This window comes from Schistocerca serialis, chromosome 1, assembly GCF_023864345.2.
Source record: "Schistocerca serialis cubense isolate TAMUIC-IGC-003099 chromosome 1, iqSchSeri2.2, whole genome shotgun sequence".
NCBI classification, from domain to species: Eukaryota; Metazoa; Arthropoda; class Insecta; order Orthoptera; family Acrididae; genus Schistocerca; species Schistocerca serialis.
Window position 1 is genome coordinate 977,462,335 of NC_064638.1, and position 11,745 is coordinate 977,474,079.

Sequence of the window (11,745 nt, forward strand, 5' to 3'; positions counted from 1 at the left end):
AATGCTGTAAAGATGCAACGAAATTACCCGCCGTTAGCAGTGAGACGGAAAAAGATAAAAATGGCTCTGAGGACTATGAAACTTAACATCTGACGTCATCAGTCCCCTAGAGCTTAGAATTACTTAAACCTAACTAACCTAAGGACATCACACACATCCAAGCCCAAGGCAGGATTCGAACCTGCGACCGTAGCGGTCGCACGGTTCCAGACTGAAGCGCCTAGAACTGCTCGGCCACACCGGCTGGTGGAAAAAGATCGTGGAAAAGTTAATATATGAGAAATTGGCAGCATGTCTGAGTGTACGAATGCACAAAGTGATAAAACGTGCAAGAAGTCTAGTATTCCGATCCACACAATGAGTACTAGCAATCAGCACATGAATTGATCGGTTGTGCAGAAACTGATTATGCCACAGGCAGAAACAGAATCTCGTGGAGTGCAACAGAGCCCAACGCGTTAGGCGCAAAATGTGGGTTACGCTGACCAGAGCCTAAGAGATCAATATGCAGCACCACAACAGTTTAATCAGGTAGCAGCAAGTTGCTGTACAGAATGGTACATGCCGTACCGTAGTCCGATGCCAATGGCGAAACTGGATGCAGATCCTGTAGGCAGCAGTATGTGCCAAGCTCCCTAACCATTACCAGTGACAGACGATTCGGTACGTACAGCGTAGTTTGAAGCAAATAACTGTGTACCGTTGCGACATATTAACACATGTTTGGAGGACAATGGAAGTCTACAATACCCGATGGCGGTACAGCAGACAGATGCAAACAGAGTAGGTACAATAGGAGGGTGGACTCCTGAACTAGAACAAACACCATATGCTATCACAACGACATCTAACGACTACTTCCCCATTGCGAGAAAGTTTCCACATCATAAAGAGGAAGGAAATTCCTTCCATCCAATAACATTTGAAAATCAGTTTCAAGTGTGTTTATCAGAACATTGCCTTTATCGGAAAAGCTAGATTTCATTTGTGCTTATAAAAACGGCGCTATCGCGGAAACAATGTAAAGAACAGCAAAAACCTACAAGTCCTACGATGAGTTTAAATCTTCATTCCTCTCACGATAGTATTCACCTGAAGTGCAAAATAGGATCAAACATGAGCGAAAGTTCGAAACAGAAAATCCCGGTAAAATTCTTTGCGAGAGTGGTAAAGAAAACCAGTGCCTACACAATCCATATAATGATGGACAATTAATCCGTCTATGTAGAATGAAACTCTAGTTACAGTATCAAAAGTCGGTGGTAGGAGGAGGAGAGAGCGTACAGGCCTCTAAGGGAATCCTCCCTGAATCAGATTTCATATTCAGTGAGGGTGATGCACAAAAGCGTAGAAGCCAACAAGAGAATAACGTCAACGGGCGAAGAATTGGAAACGGGAACAATGGGAACAATAATAGTAATGGAAGCCTGAATGCAGGATGGAGCAATGGTCGAAATGGAGGAATTTGATACTCATCATGAAATAACAATGGGTACAACAATAGGTTCTACCGAAACAAAAGTAACAACAAAAACAGTAACTGGACGAATAAACATCTGGACCAAATATGTTTCAGCCACGCAATCCGAACTATTCGAACTCGAGCAGTCCTCCGGAGCTAGCAAGAGAGCAACAGAATCCAGAAATATGAAGTGATCAAAGTAGAAGCAAACTACAAACTGAGGTTCGGATTAGCCCACCTAAAACAGGTAAAAGTCAAAACTGACTAGCTGTGGAAGTGGAGAACCAAGGGATAATGTTCTACCCACTGCAATTTGCAAAGCTGCCATTAACCATATTAGCAGACTCATACATCCCACAGAGAAAGAGGAAAGAGAATCCAAGGCAGAACACATAGGTCAAGAGTCGTGATTAAAGTGTTGGAATATTATTGACTGAAATTTGATGGATGATGAGACTGAATCCCATCATGTGAGGTAACACGAAGTGAGGATAAAACTGCTTAGTGCAAATATTTTATGCAGAATCTAATGGGAGAAAAGTTCACCAGGATAGCGAGCGACTTAATGAAACTCAGACCGGTGTGTAGTGTGAAGTAAAACTATATATATATATATATATATATATATATATATATATATATATATATATATATATATATATATATCAGGAGACTATGGCACCACAGTGCAAGTGTACATGTGCAGTCATCAGTCATGACTACAGTCTTCCAGTAAGGACTGGGGAAGTAGTCAACCTGAGAGGAGGTGAAGTTGTCGATGTACATCCACCACAAGGCTCCGTTTCTGATATTACGAAAAAAACTGGCTTCCTTACGATTCGATTGAGGAAGAGCTGAAATATAACCGATAATTAAAGGTCAAATCGGAATTATATTCGTTAATGCAGTGGTTAATAGTGGTAGCGAAATGATTGCCATTTCTGAACAATTGTTCAGTTGCTGTAGCACTCGAAACAGCCTGTGTCCAAAACTAGAAGGGTGAAAGTGAAAGGACAAACTGTGAGTCATTCCACTGATGTCACCAAGCAACCGATAATCACATTAAAATGTCAAGGAAACACAATAGAGACAAATAGGAATAATGGCCCAGCTACAGTCGTTTAGTTTCTATTGTCACTGTATACAGTTTTGGGTTTGGTAGCAAAGTCAACTCCAATAATTTTAGTAGATTTTAGGTATTAAGTTGCTAGTGACCGTAATCAATATTTTCCTTGTGTTTATTTTTCTACAGGTTCTTTCTAGTTTGTATAAGGTCTACCTACGATTATCATTTCCGCACCCTGAAACCGAATGTGTATGGTAATTCGCGTAATAAATTCTTTTGTACAGGGAGTAGACAGTTGTTCCTCTTAAAGTATTGTGTCCATCCATTACTAACTGACATATTTTAGGGACACTGATAGCAGCTATTCTACTGTTGTCTAATAGTTGGCGTGGCTCTGATCTCCACAACTTGCATGGCCCGTGTTCAACGGCTTAATATTTAATTTTCCTTTTCAGAACATTCTTTGGGTACTAAGTGGTGAAGAAGATCACACCTAACCAGCACCGGCTCGTTCGACAGTTATGCACCGCGCTACCCAGATATTGGTTTTTGTAACAATAATATTTATAATGCAATATATGGCATAAATTACTGGTGCACATTTGTTTCCCATTGCTTATGGCATTTTGTAAATAAAATTTTGTTTATTATATGATGCATGTTTAGTGTGTTTTAAACATTTGCTATGTTGTTACAGTAGCCACATAGAATGCTGCTGTATACTCATGTTAGTTCCTGTTTTTATAACATTCTATATGCGATGAATAATCGTGTTCTGTTAGTACATTAAAACTGAGGTACGTTTTAAAAGCAAAACTCTATTCTCCGATGAACTGTAGTAATAATGTTGTAACGGTAGTTGGCAGAGCGGACCTCAGGACACTGATCAGTTTCCATGCGACTTTACTTTTGAGGTTTTGTTGCTTTTGTACCAGTTGTCTTCGTGCTAATGACAAGAAAAATTGTTCATGTGATGTAGACGTTCTGTACATATTACCTATGACTGCCAGTTATGGCTGTTCACAAATGTGCTGACTGTGTCGGTTCAGCACTTATGATGAAGGTATGTGACAGATCTTCAAGATAGAACTACGTTATCTGTTTACGTAAATGTTCGTTTTCAATGAAAGTTTGTAACAAATATTGTTATTTATTTATAGGTAATGGTTTGATAATGGACGTTAGGTTAGAAACCAGTCACCCTTAACAAAGGATAATTTTTATTCCAACTTCAATGGCTTCGCAAATGGCAATTTCAATAATACTCTGGTAGGGCACAGATTATCTCTTCCTCTCTCTCTCTCGCTCTCGCTCTCTCTCTCTCTGTCTCTCTCTCTCTCTCTCTCTCTCTCTCTCTCTCTCTCTCTCTCTCTCTCTCCATCCTTTGCGGCATGGAACACGTAATAAAACCCATTTTAACTAATTTTAAAAATAGTAGTAGATCTCATTTACAAGTCTATAGGACATGTCAAAGTATTTACAAGCTTAGACCAATTTAAAATAAGCTAATTCGTATACACATATATTTACAGACTTCTAGTTAGAGACAATCATTAGATTTACTCCTGGTATACAATATGTTTTTACAAATAACTTATTGAATAATGTAATGCCAGACTGTTCACTCGTATCATACTATCATTCACTGCACACACTATACAAACATTGTTTCAAAACACTTCACCCACTACACACAAAAACACACACACACACACACTCACACACACACACACACAGACTCACACAATCTCTGGGCCAATTTCTGTACCGCAACTTCTCATTTGCTATCCTGAAAAACTGAGTCAGCATCCCTCCATAATGAGTGAGATGTTGAGCTCAGAAAGAGGAAGAGGTGTTAGTGTTGTGCTATGCATGGCTTTGGGGTAAGTATTTATAGAAAGGAAAAAAGAAGGAAAAAAAACATAAAGTGAGGGTGTTATGTGGAATGATGGATGTTTTATAATTATTATTATTAATAATTTGTATAACATTTTTATAAAAGCCCTACTCTGTTTTACCTAAGTAATCCTTCAATGTATAAAGTGTATTGCATAACAGGCACTTTTTAGCTGTCTTTTTAAATAAATTTCTTTAATCTCTTTTGGTAATTTATTGTACACTTTCATTCCTTGGTAGAAAATGCTGTTTTCAGTTTTAAGTTTATTTTTTCTTGGTAAACGTAAGTTGGGTCTAGCTCTTGTTCCGTGGTTACTATTCATTCTGCCTTTGATTGATACATCTGATCTATAGACGCGGAGTTGGAAGTGACTTTCGTAAATATTTGACGCTAAATAACTCGGGAAAAGTAGAAAGAGCTTTCTTTTAATGAGATCAGCTGTACTGTCACTACCTTACGATGTGTACAGCAATGAATAACGCCTAGCTGTCGTACCATTACGGAACTCTGACACATGAGTCACTTACACTGATGATTTTCTTTTGCTGCAGAATCCCTTAAAGTTTGTTGTCAAAGTGCATGGAATACTACATGAAAACATAGCTTCCACAAACTTCACACAGTTGTTCTTACAGAGGAGTAGCTTTTGTGCGTATCTATGTTACCATATGGTGGCTGAAAATAGGGTGACATGAGTAAGATTAGTACGGAACAGTTCGCACTGCGAAGGCTCGCGCATGGTTTCACGAAGTGTTGGTGGATCCAATCTGAATGATGCAGCTGTTGTCCTGTTCTAATGAAAGCGGAGGGTGAACTGTGAAACCATGTAGCTGATTGTAATTGGGGAACACTGTCATAGCAAACACTAACCTAAGAACATCACACACATCCATGCCCGAGGCTGGATTCGAACCTGCGACCGTAGCGGTCGCGCGGTTCCAGACTGAAGGAAAAGATGCCTACCAGACTCTCTGAAGTGGAGTGTCATAGAAAGAAAGGATGCAGAACAGTCGCAAACTGATTTGCTCCGATGGATTAGTGTGAATCGTTCTTTTGTTTCTCTGATGTGGCCAAAGCTCATAGGGACAGAAACTGTATCCGAAAGACCAGGGCAGAGTCTACCACGTATGACTTCAGAAGAGAGTACCGTTATTTGGCTGTAAGGGCACGACAGTACCGACTTCGTAGTCCACGGCAACTGGCATGTGAGCTCGCAATATCCACTGGAAGGCTTTTATCGAGGAAAACGGTGTGCAGAAGTCTTCGGCAGAGTGGCCTTCATCGTCGGAGACTTGGTGTATGTCCACCTCTGACGAGTCTTCACAGAAAGAAACTCTAGAGCGGAGTCATCAACATGCCACCTGGACAGTCGAACAATGTGCCAATGTTGTTTTCACAGATAAGTCTCGATTTAGTATGGAGACCGAACCTCGATGTAATATCAGTTGCAGGAAACGTGGGACACGATTTCAGGAGCCAAACGCTGTGGAAAGAGACCGATATCTAGGACGATACTGGGAAGGGATTATGTTTACCACACGAACCCCTTTAAATGAAGTTGTACGGGTGAATCGGCAAGGTTTCACTGCTGTCAGGTACCGTGAAAAGATTTTGGGATCTCATGCGCGATTGTTGGTGGTGCTGTGGGCCCAGACTTCGCATTGATGGACGAAAATACTCTACCTCATAGAGTATTGGCGGTTGATGTTTGTTTGGAAACGGAAGAGATTGCACGCATGGCGTGGCCTGCTCACCCTTCTGATTTGAATCCCATAGAGCATGTCTGGGATGCTCTAGCGAGACGGCTTGCTTCATGTTGGCATCCACCAACCACTCTCCAAGACTGCGAGCAGCTCTGCAAGAAGAATGGGCGTTATTGTCTGAACATGAGACTTATGAAATCATTCACAGCATTCCCCATCGTTGTCAGGCCCGTATTGCTGCCAGACGTGATCACACCAGACACTGAGCATATTAACCAGTTGTCGGAATGTGTGTGCAAACCCGTTAAGTCGAAAAACCGAAGAACATTTTTGTCTGCGTCTGTGCATGTTGCAGTTGTTTACGTCCTGGATTCTTTACGTTGTTACTATTTTACTAGCACATATTTATACGGTGTTGTGTGAAAATGAACGAAAACTTGCAAACTTTCCGTTTGTTGCTTTAATTTTGGACAACAGCGTATTTTAGAAAATAAAGAAATAAAAAATATTCTGAAACCAAGTAGTGGGAAGGTAATTTTACAACGTGATGACAAAAATCATTGAATACCAATACGCAGATATATAGATGGCGGTAGAAACGCGTACAGAAGGGATCAAAGGGCAATGGATTGGTGGAGCTGTCAGTTGAGCTCATGTGTTTCATTAGTAAAGCTTTCCGACACGATTATGGCCGCTCGACAGGAATTCACAGACTCTGAACGCGGAATAGTGCTTGGAGCCACAAAAATGGTTCAAATGGCTCTGAACACTATTGGGCTTAACTTCTGAGGTCATCAGTCCGCTGGAGCTTAGAAGTATTTAAACTAACTAACCTAAGGACATCACACACATCCATGCCCGGGGCAGGATTCGAACCTGCGACCGTAGCGGTCGCGCGGCTCCAGACTGTAGCGCCTAGAACCGCTCGGCCACTCTGGCCGACTTGGAGCCACACAGATGGGACATTCCATTCTGGAATTCGTTAGGGAAATCGATGTTCCGAGATCCACAGTGTGCCAAGAATAGGAAATTTCAGGCGTAATCTCTAGCCACGACCGATGTAGTGGCCGACGGCCTTCGCTTAACGACCAAGAACAGCGGTGTTTGCCTAGAGTTTCCAGTGCTAACGGACAAGCAACAGTGCGTGAAATAACCGCAGAAATCAATGTGTCACATACGACACTTTCTTACGGTAGGACAGTGTTGCTAAATTTGGCGTTAGTGAGCTATGGCAGCAAAGAACCGATGCGAATGCCTTTGCTAACAGCATGACATCACTTGCAGCACCTCTCCTAGGCTCTTGACCATATCGGTTGGGTCCTAGACGAATGGAAGCCAGTGTTCTGGTCATATGAGATACAATTTCAGTTGGTAAGAGCTAATGTTAGGGTTCGACTGTGGCACAGATCCCACGAAATCAATGACCCAGGCATTCAACAAGGCATTGTGCAAGCAAGTGGTCTCTCTATAATGGTGTGGGCCGCGTTTACATGGAATGGATTGGGTCCCCTGGTTACACTGAACTTATCATTGACGGTAAATTGTCATTTCCGGCTACTTGGAGACCATCTTCAGCCATTCATGGACTTCTTGTCCCTAAACAACGATGTGATGTAACCGGGCCAAAATTGTTCGCGATTGATTCTGGACAATTCAAGCGAATGATTTTGCCATCCATATCGCCCAACATACGTCTCAACGACCATTTATGGGACATAATTGTGAGGACAGTTTGTGCACACCATCCAGCACTACCCACACATTTGCAGTTATGGATGGCCATAGAGGCAGGAAAGCTCATTATTTCTGAAGGGTCCACTAACGATTTTTTGCGTCCCTGCCATGTAGAAATGCTGCACTATGCCGGGCTAAAGGAGGTCCCACACGAATTAGCAGGTATCCTATGACTTTTGTCACCTCATTGTATTTTATTGTCAGTTTTGATCATAAATGATCACCGCCTGGCGTAAAAACGACTGTCTTAGCATGAGTAATCACGGTTTCGGATCAGACCATTATATTCCAAATTAGGTACTACGAAAATTTTAACCTCAAGGAAAACCCTTTTACTCGATCTCGTGTTGAGGTTTTAGTCGTGTCATTAATTCTTGCCTCATCATAAAAGGCAAAAAGCTTCAAATCAACGAAAAGTAACAGTTTTTATGGAAAAGTAAGTGATTATACTGTGCCTACGTCAAAATTATTTAGAAGTCCTTTGTTAATATCTATCACATATCGTGAGGCGCGTAGTACTGTATTATTACGTTATAGATTCGAGCGAAATACTTTTCAAATAATGATGTCATTGGCACACCATGTTTTATTGTGACGAGAATTATAGATCATCCACTATGATTGGAATTTTTTGTCTTGGTTTCGTTTTTTATAATGGTGCAAGAGTTAATGATATCTACCTTAACCTGTATTTAATTTTGTTTGTTATTGTAGAGCTTCATTTTTTAAAGCAGATTTAACCTTATAGTGACTAATTTATCCGTCTAATACATCATAAGTGTTTAACCGTCCTGATGCTAATGTCACGGTTTTAAAGCCCAATTATAATCGTTAATGATCGTGATGATAGCAAAATAAGTGATTCATTTTAACAGTTGCTGGATGTTTTAAACTTGACTTTCTTCAAAATTTAAAAGTCGTTAGGCACTGTTTACAGTCAATTTTGTTTCAAGAAACCTAAAAATGTTCTCTTTGTTAAAAATCAGCATCAAGGACCGCTCTTTCGTAGTCAAAAGATATTGCAAGAATCGGTATTACCTGTTTTGTGGCGTATGGACGTCTCCTTCTCAGTAACTTCATTCGTTATTAATTACACAGCTATCTATATCTCAGAAGTTCGCCCCGTTATTAGCACTGAATGTCAGGCTACGGCCTCATATGACAACCGTTCAGAGTTATGAAGTTTACGGCAGCTCAAATACTCTCCTCGCAAAGAGCGGTCGGTACCAAGCGTCGGTTCGCTGGATGCTTGTGACTGCAAAAGACGCACTTCGAGGAGGGAAGGGTTCGCAGCGCTCCAGCACAGGCCGTTGACCTCGTCGAGTCTCTGGATTACCGCGTGAATAATTACCGCTCTTTACGGGCTCAACTTTTCCAAAAAAGCGCGCCCGCTTTTTAGGGACGCGCCTCGCCGTGTTAAAGCCCTCATCCATTATTACTGCGAAATGAAGTGTGGTGGTGGCGTTTGCTGCGGCACTCCCACCAAATTCGGATCTGCTACTCGGGAGTTCCACCCTACAGCGAGCTGCAGCTCTGTCTCTGGTGTTTTTGCCACTCTGATGAATTTGCAGTAAAATACTTCGCGAGCTTTCACTCTGGTACCTGAAAGACTCCAAGAGCTAGTTGGCATTTAATTCGGAGGCCTCTTACACGACGCTTAAGAGGAAAACGTTACGTTTCACTGTTCGTTTCATAACTTCAGAGAAACCTGAGATAAAAAGGATGCAGAAGGCCAAAAAACCACAATCTCTTGCTGACTCTTGTACATAATGAAATTTCCCGATTCACAGTACTTAACGTTCTTAAGAAAATGAAGCAAGTTCGCCGGAGGAAGTCAAGGTGCAAAAGAAGAGTAAGACCACGTAATCGGATTACACGAAACCTTGTCACTTTTTTTCGTAGCATGAAAGTTTGCCTAAAACGTAATACGAATATCACAGACATGGTCTTAGTTAATAATGAAACCACTTTAGCTGTATTTGGAGACATAACAGAAACGGCACAGAGATTATCGTTGCGGTCTCTTGTTTAGCTGTCCAGAATTTCAGTTTTTTTTTCTTTATTGAATTTCGATTCCCCCGAAGGGGGTGGGCTGGCAACAACTTAGTATGCCGCTCTTCAGCCTACAGACTTTCTTTTAAAAAGGCGAAGATAATATATAATAAAAACAGCCGATAAAATCGGAGACTTACATGGTAACATGGTGAAAAATCGTGGAACTTAAAACATAGAACAAAGGGGTGATGATGCTAATAAAATATATGTGAAGAAGACAGGTAAAATAATAGACAGACAATAAAAAAAACACGGCGGCAGTCTGGTTTCTGTTCGCAAAGGACATAAAATTTACACCCAGCGACACCATGGTTTCTGTTCACAACACTTGGAAAGACGAAACAACACTGAACAGTCACTGGAACACTGCACTTAAAGGTTGGCAAATATCACATACCATAGTCGAGAGCAGGTGGGGGGAAACTGGACAGATGATGGGAAAAATAAAAAAAGGGGGAAGGAGAGGAAAAGCGAAGGGGGGAGGGGGAAATGAGCCAATGGAGGATGAGGACCCATAAGAGGGGTGGGGGTGCTGGGCAGATGCGACAGGGAGTGGGGAAGGCAGAGGAGGCGAATACAAAAGGAATCAGGGGGGGGGGGAGATGGGAGGTAGGGAGAGGTTAGGCTGGGAGAAACACAGGATGGAAGGGGGGGGGGGGGAAGAGAGACGTGACAGAAAGGATGGAGGAAAGGACGAGGGGTGAGGATGAGAGTTTATAGGAGGGATAAATGGCGGGAGATTGGGCATCATCTGGGAGGGGGAGTTGATGGAAGCCACCTAGGGAAAGGAGATGAAGGGTGTAGAGATGGAGGGTAGGGGGGACAGAACAGTGAATGTGTGGCAGGGGGGGGACGTGAGAGGAGAGGAGCAACCAGGGGGTGAGGGGCATCAAGGCGGCGGGAGGTGTAGACTATGCGGATATGTTTGAGGAATAGGAATAGATGTAGGGAAAGGAATCAGGTCATAGATGATCCGCTTGGGGGACGGGAGTCGTATACGGAAGGTGAGGCGGAGTGCATGACGCTCAAGGATCTGGAGGGACTTATAGAATTTGGGGGGGGGGGGGGCAGAATTTCTGCTATCGATTATTGTGTTGCATTGGGAGAAGATATAAGCTGAAACGAGAATCTTTGTAGGAAAAATAAAATTAAACAATAAAAAATGGATTACGATCTGTGTATGGCCCAAAGAGAAAATAGTTTTCTAAATACAGGATGATTTTAATTAAACTTTCACTACTTGAACTAACGTGTTCACTGTGTGGGTACCCAACTTCACAGGAATGACGTTCAGGCTGTGCACTGCAGGATTTGCGTTGTTTGAAGTGTTAGTATCATGGCTATCCGTTAGGTGCCGGTAGTTGTACGGTGACGAACGGTTGAAAGCTCGTTTAGGTGCTGTTACAGTTACAGATAGTCACTGGGGTCTGGACAAGCTGTACAGGGCATTAATCGTAAAGCCGTTTTATCAACAACAACAACGAAAACAGTAATTGTGCAGCTGTTCTTGGTGATTAACGGCTCGTTAAAGAATGTGCGATCTTCAAGCAGTGCACGAGCTGTGCCACGACAGCTGAACATCCCACTCTCCACCGTTATTTCGAACAGCAGTACAGCAATCTATAGTACGGTTCCAGGCTGTCGTGGATGCAGATGGTCGGCACATTGATCAGCGTTTGTAACCGGAACGGAAACATGGTTCGAAATTAGTAAATGTTACCCTCTCATGTGGAAATTAAAATGGGTTTATTTCAGTGGTTTATTCATTATTTCTGTACCACATGTCCTTACAAGTATTTCCACAAACCTTCATTGTCCTGCGATCTCT